At 39.4% G+C, this 16,194-nt stretch overlaps 1 protein-coding gene across 1 annotated transcript in view; it reads right to left on the minus strand.

Moving 5' to 3' along the window:
- The window catches only part of LOC311050915 (NACHT, LRR and PYD domains-containing protein 3-like), a 178,796-nt gene extending 169,567 nt beyond the window's left edge, over nucleotides 1-9,229 (minus strand). The window contains exons 1-3 of the mRNA XM_084065145.1: nucleotides 9,177-9,229; nucleotides 7,875-7,987; nucleotides 4,336-4,382 (exon numbers count right to left, since the gene is read on the minus strand). The gene's annotated coding sequence lies outside the window, so the exon portion shown is untranslated. The remainder of the gene's footprint in view (nucleotides 1-4,335; nucleotides 4,383-7,874; nucleotides 7,988-9,176) is intronic.
- Between the last annotated feature and the right edge of the window lie 6,965 nt (nucleotides 9,230-16,194).

The raw sequence follows: 16,194 nt of genomic DNA on the forward strand, positions 1-16,194 counted from the left end.
ATCTGCTATTTTTTCTATTTTTGAATTAGAATCCTGAATTATTATTTTTGAATTGGAATCCTGTAAAGTAACGTTTTCATTTAATTTCAGTTATACTTATGTTAACTTTATGAACTTAAATACAAATACATTGGACATAAAAAAGACAATAACATTGTAATACTACTCATTAAGCTACTAATATAGACTGAAGCAATTAAAGCGGGTCATGTTTGCATGTTTGGAATTGTAACAGCTGAAATCAATAATAATCACTATTCTGATATTAACCTGCGGGCCGCATTAAGTGAAGGTGGGGGCCGCACGTGGCCCCCCTGCTCTATATTGTGATAGTACTCATTGCTATAGAGTGTTTGTTCAGTAACAATGTTAAATAGCTCTATATTGTGATAGTACTCATTGCTATAGAGTGTTTGTTCAGTAACAGTGTTAAATAGCTCTATATTGTGATAGTAATCATTGCTATAGAGTGTTTGTTCAGTAACAGGAGTCTACATGTCTCTCTAGCTCTTTTTATTTCTTTCTTTTCTTTCTTTTCTTCTCTAATTTTATAGTATTACAGTTTCAATTGTCAGTTTCAGTGTCTGCTCATTTCTTTGTGTCATCACTACCAATTCACTTGTTTATCCTGTATCCTGTGTGAGTTCTCTCTCTTGATTGGATAAACTCTGTATCCCAACCTGAAAATGCATGTTTACTAAAGAGCTACCTTACATTAGAGCTACCTTACATTAAATGGTGTCAAACCTAACCAACCTTTTTAAAAAGGCTGATCATAATCTTAATAATTTGCGATATGTTGGTGTTGAGAAGGTTGAAAAGCCACCCAGAGGTGGAGATCTCGAAAGGTTTCTTCTCCAACGTGAGACCTATTGGATTTATCTCCTCAATACCATGTCCCCTGATGGTCTAAATGAGGAATTTGATATTAAACCTTTCCTCTGGTTTGTTGTTTAGCTTATACATTATATCACCATTTATGACTTTTAACTGTTCTTATTGTTGGTTTTTCAGAAATGTATTGACTGGCTATTACAAGGGCTTACGGTCATTGAGGCCAACGAGGCCATGGCCCGGTCTGTGTAAACCCAGATCCGCCAGGGGGAAAAAACAAAAAATCTACATAACAACATTAGCAGCCCCTCACCCTTGAAGTCGCCTTTGTTTTCAAATGGGGCTCATTTGCATTCGGCCGAATTGTTAATGAGTGGCCATTAGGAAACCAGTTTCGCCGTCAAACTGGTTCTCCATTGCGCAGAGACAAGCACCTCTCCATTCAGAAATGAAGAAGAACCATCGTCCTGAAACACCCTGTCCCGCGTCTAAACCGGCAGCCTCGGTCTGCGGGAAAAAAATGGAGCAGTGTGTTTTGGGACGAGCGTTCCGTTTTCCACCCGGAATGGCTCGTTAATTCTCAATAGACTTATCAGCCGTTGTTGCGCGAACCACCCCCTGGCCCGGTCAACGATAAAATTCACCATACGCTGCTGGGCTATTAGTGTCTAATATGTTTAATTAAATGTGAAAAGTCTATTTTCTGCCCATACATTGAACACTCCCCAGAGGGGTGTAGGGGAGACCGGGGACGAAAGTAACACTTTTTGTATTTGCCTTCATAATTCACAGACTACTTGAAATATCCTAGTAATCTTTTGCTATAAGAAACATATACATGTGCCCTAATTAACAATACAATTTTTAAGCTTTCACTAATAAGGACAAGACTAAAATATTAATTTGAATGCAATGAGTCACAGTGTTACGATTGCCCCCGTGACGGGGGCAGTTGTAACAGTGGTTGGGGGCCATTGTAACAGTGTAAAAATAAGTCATATTAACACACTTTATCTCAAATAAAAGCACATCACTAAGTAATATGTATTTGTTATAATTTAACATTTATACTTACAAATGTTTTAAATACATAATTACAATTATTTTGCATTTTTATTCAAATTATTTATTTTTCAATTTTGTTTTTTCACATGTATGTAATTTTTTTATTTAAATGTATTTTTACTTTGAAATGTAGTGACATTTAGTGAAATATGTTCATTTACTAACATAAAAGTATGTAATCCTAGACACAAAATCTGCTTGCATTGAAAACACATTGTTACAATTGACCCCGGTCACTTTGTTACAATTGCCCCCGATGGGTCAACCATGATAAAATCCCATATTCTAGCTAGAAACACCTATACTAGCATAGGCTGCTGATGTTAATTTGTGACCAATAACATAGAGATACAATTAATCTAAGCTTAAATCAGCTGACATCTTATCTTTAGACAGCAGAAGGAAAATACCGTACACTCAAAAATGTACGTTTACACCTCAAAATCAGTTTTTTGTTGAAAACTTCTGCTGGGATTAAATTATCATTCTATCCTTCCATAGGCAGAAAGAGAATCCTACTGAGCATGTGCACAAGAAGTCTCACCCCTCTAGCTTGTTCCTAATTAGAATTATTGAGTGTGTTACTTTTGCCCCCTGTTACTTTTGTCCCCGGTCTCCCCTAGACTGGGTTGCCCCTAGACAAGTTTTTTTGTCCCTGGGATTGGAGAAGGGTGTTTTTTGCTCCTCCTGACTCCCAGGTGTTGTACATCATCATTAGTCAATGTTTGTGTATATATATGATGCTTTTGTCTGTCATTATAATATTTGCCTGATGAAGACCTAACGGTCGAAACGTTGCAGTAATAATAAAAAGCGAGTTTCTTGGAGCTTGAAACAGTGTGCGGACCTCCTCCTTCTTTTTCTTGAAACCCAACCAAGTGGTCAGTCTACTTCTGAGACAATCACTTTAAAACTACACCAAATCACATATCAAGTGGTGTAGTTTTACAGTTTGTCCAATAGATGGTGCACATGGACCACATTAAGGAGGATAGACTACCTATAAACACAGTTAGACATTTATTTTAAGTACAGTTGAAACATGGATTGTGGTTGAAGTTGGCTGTGTGAAATGGAGTGTTTTTAGACCTGGGGAGGTGAGGCTGTTTCGTTCACATTATGAAACAAATGTTGAACCTTAAAACTCAGATAATCATTTCCTTTTAGCACAATAACACAGACTCACTGACAGGCCAGTCCAGACATGTCATCAAACACAGTGAAGGAGAATGAATCCATGTTGGTATGTGAACTATGTCTGTTTAACTAACCCTAACCCTAACCTTAAACTTAACCCTAACCTTAACCTTAAACTTAAGCTTAAACTTAAACTTAAACTTAACCCTAACCTCACACTAACCTAACGGTCGGAATAATGGGATGCCGTAATTATGAGTCTATTTATCCATCAGCCACTACAATAACTTCATCATGTACTAATAAAACACTCAGTTATTTACAGTATTATTATAACAAGGCAGTTTCACCAGCAGACAATAAACTACAGCAAGGGTTCCCAAACATTTCAGGCCCCTAAATAATCATATTTGAAATGGGGACCCACCCAAAAATAATCATATTTGAACTGGGGACCCCCCACCCTGACAAGCACTTGGAATTGTAGGCATTATATTTAGTTTGATTCGATTCCACAGATAACTATTGTGAAAATAGCCGATCTACAAGCTCACAGCAGAGATGTCAGACCTCCACAAATGATTCCTATGACAGTAAATCACTGAATGAAGTACAATGTAACACTATCATATTAAACCTGTTCATCATGAAATACTTACAGACCACATCATCTGGTCTGTATGAAATATGGATTTAAAAACAATATAACCATTGTCATTATCAGTTGATGATGTCATACATTCATGCAATGTAACAGCAACATGTAAAATGAACTGATCCCAGTCTAGTCTCTGTTACTCTGTTGTATTGATTCAACAAGTAGGTCTAATAATACATGTTTAAATGTAAATTACGTCCATATGATTAAAGAGAATGTGATATGTTTGAAAAAGGTTTGTCAAACTAGTTATAGGCTGTTCTGATAGTAATCATTTATATAGACATTTTAATTTTTACAGTGTTCCAGTTCCGATTGTGTCTGATTTTATTATTTCATTGTATTTGTATTTGTGTCATCACTTCCTATTTCACTTGTTTATCCTTTATCTTGTATGAGTTCTCTTTCCTGATTGGATAAAATCTGTATCCCAACCTGAAAATGCATTGTACTAAAGAGCTGGAGAGACATGGAGACTCCTGTTACTGATTAATTAAACACATAACAATGATTAATGACATAATGTAGAGCTATTTACCATTTATTTAACAAAAACAATATCCACTTACCCTACCTTTAAATGATCACAGTAATGTAATGTTTAATGTAGAACAATGTAGAAGATAGTTTTATATTCTTACTGAGTGTAAAATGCTGCATGGCTCTGAAACCCCTCAATAGAAACATCCTGAGAGAGAGAGAGAGAGAGAGAGAGAGAGAGCGAAAGAGAGAGAGAGAGAGAGAGAGAGAGAGAGAGAGAGAGAGAGAGAGAGAGAGAGAGAGAGAGAGAATATGAAAACATTATCACATCTTGAGGAACCTGAAAACATCATTACATCATTATGAACAGCATTAACCACATGAACCCCAGCATGTCTATTATGGGGGGAACAATTGCAAAAAAAACGCAGATCTACAAGCTCACAATGCGTCGTTGCGAGCTTGTAGATTGGCTATTATTGGCAAAGAGATTTATATTGACAAAAAAGAGTGGTCCAAGAAACCCAGGTCATGTTTTAATAATAATAATATCTCAGATGTATATGTACCCAAATATGCTTTATATGAGAAAACAACAAATTAAAACAACTTTATTAGGTGAAAAAATGTATAAGAAAAGTCTAAGACTAAGAAAAAAAATCTATAAAAACAGTGGAATGATGAGAGGGGGGGGGGGGCGGGGGTTCACTGAGGAAAGTAATATTGAAGAGGTGCATTTAAAGGTGTATGTGTGCGTCTCCATGGCCGTATATATTATGCTTTTAACTGAAACAACGGCCTAAATCCTATGTGTTTATGTGTTTACTGTGTAATCCAAAAAAAACAGCTGCTCTCAACTTCCCACACGTCTAACACACATGTAAGAACACACATTCAGGTGAAAAGCTTTACATAACCATTGTCAACTGTTCCCAAACAGCACACAAGTCAGTGCACTTTGTTGTCAACAGATAACTAACAGATAGCTGCTATGTTTCACTGTAGACAGACAATGACTATAACATTATGGGAGTGGGGAAAAGAAAAGGCAAACTAAAATAAATACATACTGTAATGTACATTAGAGGGAAAAGATCATCTAGAGCAGTGGTTCTCAACAATAATAATACCTAACTAAAAAGAAGGATAGAATAGAAAAGAAAAAGACAATTTCTGCATCAGAAGTAATCAACAAACTATACTTAAAAACTGGTCAAACATTGGCCAAATAGTCAAATAATATAAGAAAGAGGCAAACATTTTGAAAATAGCAGATCTACAAGCTCACACCTCGCAATGCAAGGCGTTGTGAGCTTGTAGATCTGCTATTTTCACAATTTCAAAACTAAAGTCAAACTAAATAATGCCTCAACTCCTACAAGTGCACTGTCAGGTAGAGTGCCGTCCCGTCCCGCACAAACAGACAAAAATATTATTATTTTTATTTTTTTCAAAACATGTTTTTTTGTATTTATTGTTTTGGCTAGTGAAAGTTAGAGGAGTTCTTACTGTATGGTGTGTGTTATATGAAATGTGAGCTTACCATAATCACAGTAATCCTTAATCATATTCAAGGGCTTTTGGAGAGAAATGAGTCAAACTCCAGTCACAGCACTGCAGAGGGTGTGTGTGTGCGTGTGTGTGTGCGTGTGTGTGTGTGTGTGTGCGTGTGTGTGTGTGTGTGTGTGTCAAGCTGGTGCTCGTTGACGCTCGTTAATGTTAAATCAAGGCATTTATGTTTCTGCACTGTCTAATAGGCCAGTGGTTCTCAAAGTGGGGTCCGGGGATCCTCCTGGGTCCTTGACAGAGTTCCAGGGGGTCCCCAGCTAAATGGTAGATAAGAACCAAATGGACCCTTATGGGTCTGTAACTCAGAGAGTGTACAAATGGAACCAAATGGACCCTTATGGGTCTGTAACTCAGAGAGTGTATAAATGGAACCAAATGGACCTTGATTTTACGATATAAATTGGGGTCCAAGAGATATAAATGCCATAACATGGGGGTCCGTAGCCTAATGCATGTCAAACTGGGGGTCCTTGAAATTAAAATGGTTGAAAATCACTGCTAGAGCCGTAAAAAGCTCCTCTTATGGGGGTCCTTGGCATATCTTTTCAAATGGGGGTCCGCGGGCTAATAAGTGTCAGTTTGGGGGTCCTTGACATGAAAAGGTTTGAGAATCACTGATCTAATCTATAGCATCAAAGCCATAGATTTTTACAAGCGACCCTCTCTGGCTTCGTGACTCTCTGGCTTCGTCCCACAATGTTAACATAATCTTTGTCACAGTCATTTATAGACCAATTATTTGTTTACTAACATTGAGACTGGACGCACAGGTGATTGTTTCACGCAATCAATTCTCAACCTGTTGTTTTGGGCTGCGCTGGTTTCAGCACAGCCCAACCCCCTCTTGTGTGTTGGCTAGTGAGGCGCGTCCTAGCGAGACCTGATAGAATGGGTTTCATTGCACACATACTGGTTCTTATCGGTGTGACGTCGTCTGTTAAGGGGTCTATAGTAGTCCGTGCACTGCATTGAGGCATGCACGAAGACAAACTACCAGCTTTTGAGACAGAAGAAGTGTGCACAAGATATTACAATGTATAATTGTATTATGCTTTATATCATACAACGCAATAAAGCCAGTGGCTTGTTGCGGTCTTTTCAGTTACTTTACACTGTGCGCGTGCTTGGCCACAGACACTATGAAGTGAAGAACAAGAGCAACACCAGCATAGCCACTGAATATAACTATGTATCTATTAATAAAACAATTTAAAAAATAACTAATACAAATCTTTATATATTCATATAAAAACATTGAGAGGGACTTAAATTCACTGAATATAAATCTTTATCTATTTAATAAAAAGATTCAAAAGGCCAGTCATTGCAACAGTAGGCCTACAGTAGAGAGAGAGAGAGAGAGAGAGAGAGAGAGAGAGAGAGAGAGAGAGAGAGAGAGAGAGAGAGAGAGAGAGAGAGTGAGTGAGTGAGTGAGTGAGTGAGTGAGTGAGTGAGTGAGTGAGTGAGTGAGAGTGTGTGTGCGTGTGCGTGTGCGTGTGCGTGTGCGTGTGTGTGTGTGTGTGTGTAAAAAGCAGCAGTGAAACCATCCGTAACATACAGTCAGCCTGGACCAAGAAATATGTAAATAAATTGTAATAAATATTTAAATGATGTCCTTTCCCCTTTGACATTCATGTATTCATTCATGTATGACATATATTATTTATGTATTTATTTAACCACTTAAACCCTCCCCCAGTGGTGTACAATAGTACCCCTATTGTTTTTTGTTTTTCATACATGACGTATCTTTGAAATAAAAAAAACAAAATGGTGGATCTAGCAGCAGATCTCACAATGCTGCGTGTTGCTGCTATTTTCACCCAATGTTCACCCTCATAACAATATGAGGGTTCAACACATTTATCCACAGCAATACATTTATTACACATTGATTAACCACTTCAACCCCAGCATCCATATTACAAGATCATTGGCCAAAAAATAGCCGATCTACAAGCTCACTACACGTCGCACCGTGACGCTTTGTGGGTTTGTAGATGGTCTATTTTTGGTGAAGATATCGGTAGAGATGCACACTCAGGTTTGATTGACTAAGAATAGAGGGTTGAAGTGGTTCATCAGACATTTACTAACTTTAATACATTTATGAATGTTGTTTTCCACCTACCAGGTGTGATGCTGAGTCCAGACACTGCCAACAGCCAGATGAACAGTGGAGCCCTTCATGTTGATAACAATGTTCCTAATGATGATAAAACAACAACAATCTGCACCATTAAACTCAACTGGCCACAGTTACATGGACAGTTGTATTCGGAATGAATACACTTCTATTCGGAATGGATGAATGGATGAATTCATTCCGAATAGATTTGCTCATGTAAACACCCCAATTGGAATAGAATATTCCATTCCAGTCTGACCCGAATGCATTTTCATTCGGAATAGCAGGGGTGGTATAGACCGTTTGAATCGGGTTAAATCAATCGGAATTGACCATGTAAACACTTTATTCCAAACGCTCCTGTCCGTTTGGAATACATGCATTCCTTTGCGCATGTCTGTGCTTAGTAGGGCTGTCAGAATTGTCCAAAAATGACCTATCAAATCTCTAATTCAGCCACGGTTGGTGCTGAGAAGCGCTCGCTCCTGCGGGATGAAATTAATGATTCTAATAGCGTCATTTAATAAGCCTGTAATGGTTAAGCCCAGACTTGTCCAGGAGAACGGACGCTCCGAGGATTGCTGGGATATTTTTCTAAACAGGTATTTTAGTCCTCAGTTTTTAAAAAGAATCCCTGGCCACATGACAAAGATTTTTTTTTTAAATCCCTATCCACACGTAAACGCATTGATCATAGACTGTAGTGTTGCGCTCTCTCTCTCTCTCTCTCTCTCTCTCTCTCTCTCTCTCTCTCTCTCTCTCTCTCTCTCCATTTATTATTATAATGCCCATGTGCGAATGCGCGATGACATCATCGTACGGTACCTACATGAGAAATGTGACAAATACTATAGGCTAGCCTACGTTTTACCGTGTCTGGTACCAATACAAAAAAAGAAACTGGTCTGAACTTGTAGATCTGCTACTTTTGCATTAAAACGGCGATGACAAAGGAACACAGGCTTGCACCGCATACAACGCTGCCTGGTACGACCGATAGACCTCCGCCGCGGAGGCACAAGGGGGCTATTGCCTCCTCCCATGCCCACCAGGGGAAGCTCTGCTCCGGGTAGTGGCCCCTGGTCCATGCCCGGGCGTAGGCGGGAACCACTTTGCGTATGTCAAAAGTTATATTCTGAATGAATGCTTTGGTCATGTAAACGAGGAATACTTTTATTCAGGCCCCATGTAAACGGGTGAGTGGATCAGATTCCTCTATTCAGAATGAGTTCATTCGGAATGAATTCATTCTGAATGAGTACATGATGGTCCATGTAACTGTGGCCAATGTGAGGTTTATCTGACTGACTAGAGGTTTATCTGACTGACTAGAGGTTTATCTGTCTCGTTTAACTGACGTCTCTGTTAGACTTCCAGCTTCGCTAGCCATGTTGAGGAATGGTCAGACACAAGATCTTAGTTTTCTGTAGTTTTATTTCTCTTCTCCACATACAGCATTGTTGTCTCTTTCTCAGTATATCACAAAGTGCGCGCGCAAAAACACACTCGTCACATACATTACACGTCATCAGCACGTATATCCTGTAATACAAGCGCACAGCGCCACAAGAGAATCTGGTCGTATACATAATATATGCGCACACCAGAAGTAACATATATGTATGAGAACACATTCCAACACCTCCACTTGTTCTCATCATAATAAACCAAATACAAAAAAAAAAATAAAAAAAATAATGCATTTTCTTAATTCCCAAAGAACCAACTTTTGAATTTGATAATTCTGACCTTTGCTACAGGCTTTGTTAGTATGTCTGCAACCATTTCTTCTGATGGACAATAGATGAGATCTATTTTCCCTTCACTGAGGGTAGTACGGATGAAATGGTATTTCACATCAATGTGTTTAGACCTCTGCCTGTTTACAGGGTTCTTACTCAGTGCAATGGCACCCTGATTGTCTCCATGAATTTTGGTGCCACTGTAAACTCTATTATCCATACCATTTAGTAGCTGATTCAGATACAGGCTTTCCTGAGTTGTGGCTGCTAGGCTAGGTATTCAGCCTCACATGTTGACAAAGCCACAGTAGGCTGTTTCTTCGATTTCCATGAAATGGCAGGGCCTTGTTCCGTCAGGCTAAAACAGTACCCTGTAGTACTACGCCTATCTTCAACTGAAGATGCCCAATCAGAATCACTGAATGCTATTAGATTCAAGTTCTCATCACTTTTATTGTAGCATAACTCGTAGTCAATAGTACCTTTTAGGTATCTCAAAACGTGTTTAGCAGCCACTAAGTTATCTGCATTTGGATTTGCCAATGTTTGTGACAGCTTACTGACAATCCAGCTAATATCTGGTCTGGTAAGTCATGGCATAAATCAGACTGCCTACTATCTCCCGGTAATCTCTTCGGTTCACAAGCTTATTGCTGTCATCTTCGTCATTGCTGACACACTCTATTTTTAGCTCAGATGGGGTAGATCTAGCTTTGCAGTCTGACATTCCAAACCTTTCAAGCATTTTCAAAATGTACCTTCTTCGATTCATTTTAATTTCCTCTTTCTTTTGTTCAAACTTTATGCCCAAGAAAAATGATATTATACCCAGGTCTTTCATGTTGAATTTTGCTTTCATTGTACCTTTGAAACTGTTTAGCAGATCATTGCTGCTGGCTGCAATTATTAGATCATCCACCCATATGAGTACAAGGATTGTCTCATGTCCTATCTGCTTCTTATACACACAGTGGTCAGATAGATTTCTCACAAAATTATTTTGTTCAAGATGATCATTTAGAAGTTTGTACCAATTTCTTCCTGATTGTTTCAGACCATAAATGGACTTCTTTAATTTACACAACAATTTTTCTCCCATCTCTGATGTTTTATCAAAACCCTCGGGTTGTTCTAAGAAGATTTCTTGATAGATTTCTTTATCATTTTACAAACAGCTTAGGCTCAGATCACACATTGGAATAAGATAGACACAGACACAGCGGAGATCTCCTTCACTTTTTACTTGCCGCAAGGAGTAAATGTACAGCTTGACCTGAATCATTTCTGAAGTACAAAATACTTTACATTGATATATATACAGCAACATGAGAAGGGGAGACAGTTAAGCAGGAGGCAGGGCTTAGGAAGTACTCAAAAGTATTAGACTACTATGAGTACTCAGTACTTGAAGTTAGCAGGCAGAGCAGAGAAAGTGAGACACAGCAATCTCTGCTGGACTTAGAGATAAGGAAACTATGTAAACATCTGTAGCTTACAGGAGCTTTGTAACAATAACAAAGCACCTAATATGCAGTCTTTGGCTCCTGCACACATAAGGAGAAGAATATACTTCATCTATTCAATTGAATGATTAATTAGTTGAACACATTAACAATATGAATAGAACTTATAAACCCACATTACATAGAACTGAGAATCGGCTCTGTCATTTCCCTCCTGTTGATCAAATTTATTAATCTTCACATTCTTCTTGTTTTCACCTTTTCAAAATGGACATCATATCAGGATCTCATTAATCACACCATATAACTGGCCTCTTTCGCTTTCAGTGGCCTTGGTACTTAAGCTATCCGCTGTCTCAGCTCTAGCCATGGCATAAGACAAAGTTTGTCATTGTTGATCACATGATGAGAAATAATAGAATGTCACTTGATATGGTCAGTAATGATAGACACGATTGTGGATAATGTCAAAAACCTATGTAAGGACCAAAAGATCACTATCACCCTCTTATCAATTATTTTCAACTGGAGTGGCGGCCGTAGCCCTCAACCGGATATATCACTTGACCAATCAATTGACAGTCCATACTCAAAACATTAACAGAGCGCAAGGATTATTGTCCCACTTGTACCCAGCTGTCTGTTCCACCTCCCCCTCCCTTGACCTGTGACCCACCCCTGGTTACAAACAGGGTGGTTTAAAGCTCTCTGGAGGGCACTAAGGTGTTAACATCACATCACTGGCATCTGAAATGCGACACAACAGGTACTTGTTCGAAAAGTACTTCTCACCAGGACCACTGGATCCCCAGTGGGGTCACGGTGTTTTGATGGCATCATTAGTATGTGGCTTAGCCGAGATGATGACCGTTTGGTCGGTTATCTGATGGGGGCACTGGCCCCTCCCTTCGGAGGTTGTCTTAAATGCGCCCTCATTCCACACTAACACATTTACACCAATTGGCATTTCCAACTTGACCCATGATATTGCTTAGTCATCTTCAGAGCGACATAAAAGCTCTTATTTATGTGCTTAAACTGATCATACGTTTTGCACAGCAAATAGCATTGACCCCAAGGCGCACTCACTATTTTGGATTCGAGGCACTTACTTACTACCAGTTAACAGCAACAGGAAATGTAGGATATGGAACACATATATCTGCAACATAACAATCATAATTATCTTAGCAATTAGCCTTCCCCTGCTTAACTTTAATAATAGAGACAAAAGATACATAGAAAAATATACATAGATAGGAAAATATAAAAATAAAAACAAGTGTGGTGCATCGTCCTTCTAAGTGTAATCAGGTGAGGGGGGGGTACTATTCTAAGTGGGTTCTTCACCGGTTAGGGCGTAATCTCACTCTATATGTGAGACTCCACCCCGCAAGCCGGCCTTCTTCACCTTCTTACGTAATGTTCGATGATGTTTGCACCAGCTTGCGAATGTTTTTGTGTGGATTGGACAAACCACACGCCTCACATCAGGTGACATGTTGACCAGGGACTGCACCTCACAGCAGTCGACGCAGACCAGGACTCAGAAACGGCTTCTCAGCAGGACATAAATCCTCCAGTATGGAGGGCTCCCGCTTGGCTTGGCGACCTTATCAGCTATCTTATCAGCCCCAGATCACCAGGCTTCAGTCCGTGGTACCTGTGGAAGACAAAGAGAAACTGGCAGAATCCTGGCTCTTTGACACAATATTATTTTTACAGTGTATGGCCTTGGCCACTATTAGCTTACTTTTTTCTTACTTTTTTTAAAATTATAAGTGTGAATATGCTTCATAATATGCTTCAGAATTACGTGTACCTCCCTCCTGTTGAACCATTACTCAGATGATTGGTTCAATATATTTCAATTAATTAATTAAGACACTATAATTATTAAAACAATGCTTGTGTACTTCAAATGTAGGGGACAAGACAAGGTTTTTCATGAATGAGTAGTATCAATTGACACGTAATTCTACGTGAGAAATTAGATTTGCCACACTAGTATCAAGACATAACAAAGAACAATGGAAGATAAGTTCCATGAGAACTGAGCTCGCTTCCTTTGCTATTTTTTTTTTAATATAAGCGTTCCCATGGGCTTGGAACTGCTCTACCCATAATATCTTGCAGGCTGAGATTAGACTGCCTTCACATGATATACTCCACAACTTGAGTAGAAATACTCTTCATTCAAAGTGAAAAAAATGCTCTTAAAAGCACATATCAGCTTCTTACATGTGGGGGGGAAAAGTCCACAACTATGTGAATACAAATATGAGTGATTTGATCCCCTTATTTCAAACACTTAAGATTTGTTTCACACTTCTTCAATAATGACCAAATGTCACTAGTCTTTTAACCAAACAACAAAGGGGCATTTCACTGTAGTGAATGAATACAGAAAAACACCTTCTTTTTTTTTTAAACTTGACTTCGTGGGATCAAAACAAACACAAAAAACAGAACAGAAACAAGGCCTAGTTCCTATCTAAATTGGAGAGAACGACCTTTGACCTTTAAGTGTTTTAAAAACCAGAGGGGACTTCAAAACAACTACTAAATCGAGTGAGAGTTATTTACTTCAACCAATACTTGAGATACTTTTCATTATTGAGTATTTCTTAAAATCAACAACTGCTCTACAGCTTGTAGCTCTCCCATCTTTTGGAAAAAGATTTCCATTGCTAGTTAAGACACAAATGTCACTTACAAAAGTAGAGCTATCTTCGCTTAAGTCTTTTAACCATTTTTTAATCAAAACAAAAATATTGAATATAGTTTTAATACAAAAAAATGCTCCCTATCTCCCCAAAGTCTGTGAGCCACTTTTCATTATAATGGAGCTCTAGATGGCCCTGCAGTGCCATCGGTCACACCATGATCCTGAAAGCCACACACAAACCCTGGGCTAACTTGCTGGACAAAAATGACCCTTGACCTGTGAGTGCACATTCCTAGCTTGGGGTACTTGCACCTAATACATCGTTCTGCTGGGACTGCTGGGTGCGTGACAACTACTACAATGCTCAATACTTAAGCGCTTTGCTTAGATAATTTACTAAAAACTTCATATTTTACTGTAACAGAAATCATAAAACCACTTTAACATCATGTCCAGGGGGGTGTACTTGTACATCAAAACTGGCTCACACTAAGGAAACAGGAGATAGGCTCCTCCCCTATGGGCCTCACACTGTTGCTGGGCAAGGCTTACTTAACAACGTATTATATAGACAATAAAATAATGTAGTGGAAATACTCCCCACACCGTCACTAGTTTTACTCTTCCTGTGCAAACACTTTGTCGGTCTTGTGTGTCACTAGTTGACTACTGGGAAAGTTTTTGGGTATCTACAAGGGGCATTTAACTGTAGCTTTAGACAAAAGGCTTACTGTAAACAGGAAAGGAGCCAAGACATCGTAGCTAATTAATACCAAATGTGTGCCCTCATCATATATATATACATATAGATAAGGGTTTCTGTCCCAATTAAACCAATGTCCTGCCATTTATCTGTATCCATTCTGCCCTTAGACCTGCGTGGCCTTCTGTTCTTCGGCCTATTGTCACTACAGTTCTCCACAGTTGTTCCTGAGTTACAATCACCAACAACAACATGGCCCGTGAGCCCACACCTAAAGCATGTATTTGGGCCCTGTGTGTTCTCCTGCCTGTTATCGTCCCAGTCATTAACTGTGGTGCGCGATCTACAATCGGCTACGAAATGTCCAGTACGGCCACAGCGAAAACATGTTCGGGGGGGTCCCTTCCTTCCTTTTGGCCTAGCTCCTTGGTAATCAACATCACCCCACTCTCTTTCTTTCGCTTTCTCTCCCATCTTGCATACACGCACGCGCACTCACACACGCGCACTCCCACACAGTCCCCACACACACAGCACGCTTGAGTACAGTATCTGAGTAAATGTACTTAGTTACTTTCCACACACAGCTTTCTCTCTCAAGCAGTCGCTATTTCTCTCTGCTCAGCACGCATGCAGCCCTCACACACACACTCACTTGTATTCCTATACTCGTGAGGACATACACAGACACTGAAAATCTTATTCATTCAAAGTCACGACACTTTGTCTGCTCACTCATTCAAGACTCACTGCATCACGTGTCCTGGTACACCACGACATGTAGAGTAATACAAACACACACAAAGTCTTACAACTGACACAGATCTTGACAAAATCACTGTATCTATGTACTTCAATTTCATTCACATACTCATGTCATTCACCAGGCACACACATTCATGGGGATCCCATCCATCACACTGTACTTTCATTCATAGATTCACACAATAGTTACCAGTCCAAGGGGGGGTGAGACACTACTCGTCTCTCAACCACCGTGACCCACTCACACTTATTTCGAGCGTTATTTACACTGCTGTATACTGGTTGAATCACACTTCACACATTCCTTAATAACACATCTTAATATCACATCACCACGTTCCAACGGATTTCTCCGGAAAGGTGCTCACGGTAGTGAGGATCTTTTAGTAATATTAAGCACAAACATACAATATAAACACATTCAGTTTCACCACGTTCCAACGGATTTCTCATCGAACACCCAAGGGTACTTTGTGGGTTATTCTAGATGATCAGATCCGGAAAAGTGCTCACGGCTCACTCATAGTGATGACCGCGGAGAGAAAATTGTTAGACCCGGATAATTCACTCAGATCGCGTTTGGATACATATATCGCGTTTGGATACACATAGTGATGACGCGCGTCCGTCAATATCTGTGATTTCATACACACTACAGTATACAATTTGCAGGAAATAAATCACTCTGTTGCTTCTAAAACATAGCAACAAATCCTAAGGTTTCACTGCCTATTCAGTGCTTAGGTTCATGTTTATGCACACAGATAAACAATGTCTATATGCACATAGATAGACAACTTTTGTGTCTCACTTACGTGCTATCTTATAGTTGTGTGATCAGCGTTCAAATGCCGTCGGCCATTCCTTGAAGAGCAGATGTTAGACTGATTTGACCGCCGACCTGGATCGAATTCACGCTCCAGGATTTTTGCAGGATCCGGGTCCTGGCTGCAGACTTTTCCAGCGTCGTCTTCCTTCTTAC

This window comes from Gymnoscopelus microlampas (genome assembly GCF_963454915.1).
Source record: "Gymnoscopelus microlampas genome assembly, chromosome: 8".
Taxonomy (NCBI): Eukaryota; Metazoa; Chordata; class Actinopteri; order Myctophiformes; family Myctophidae; genus Gymnoscopelus; species Gymnoscopelus microlampas.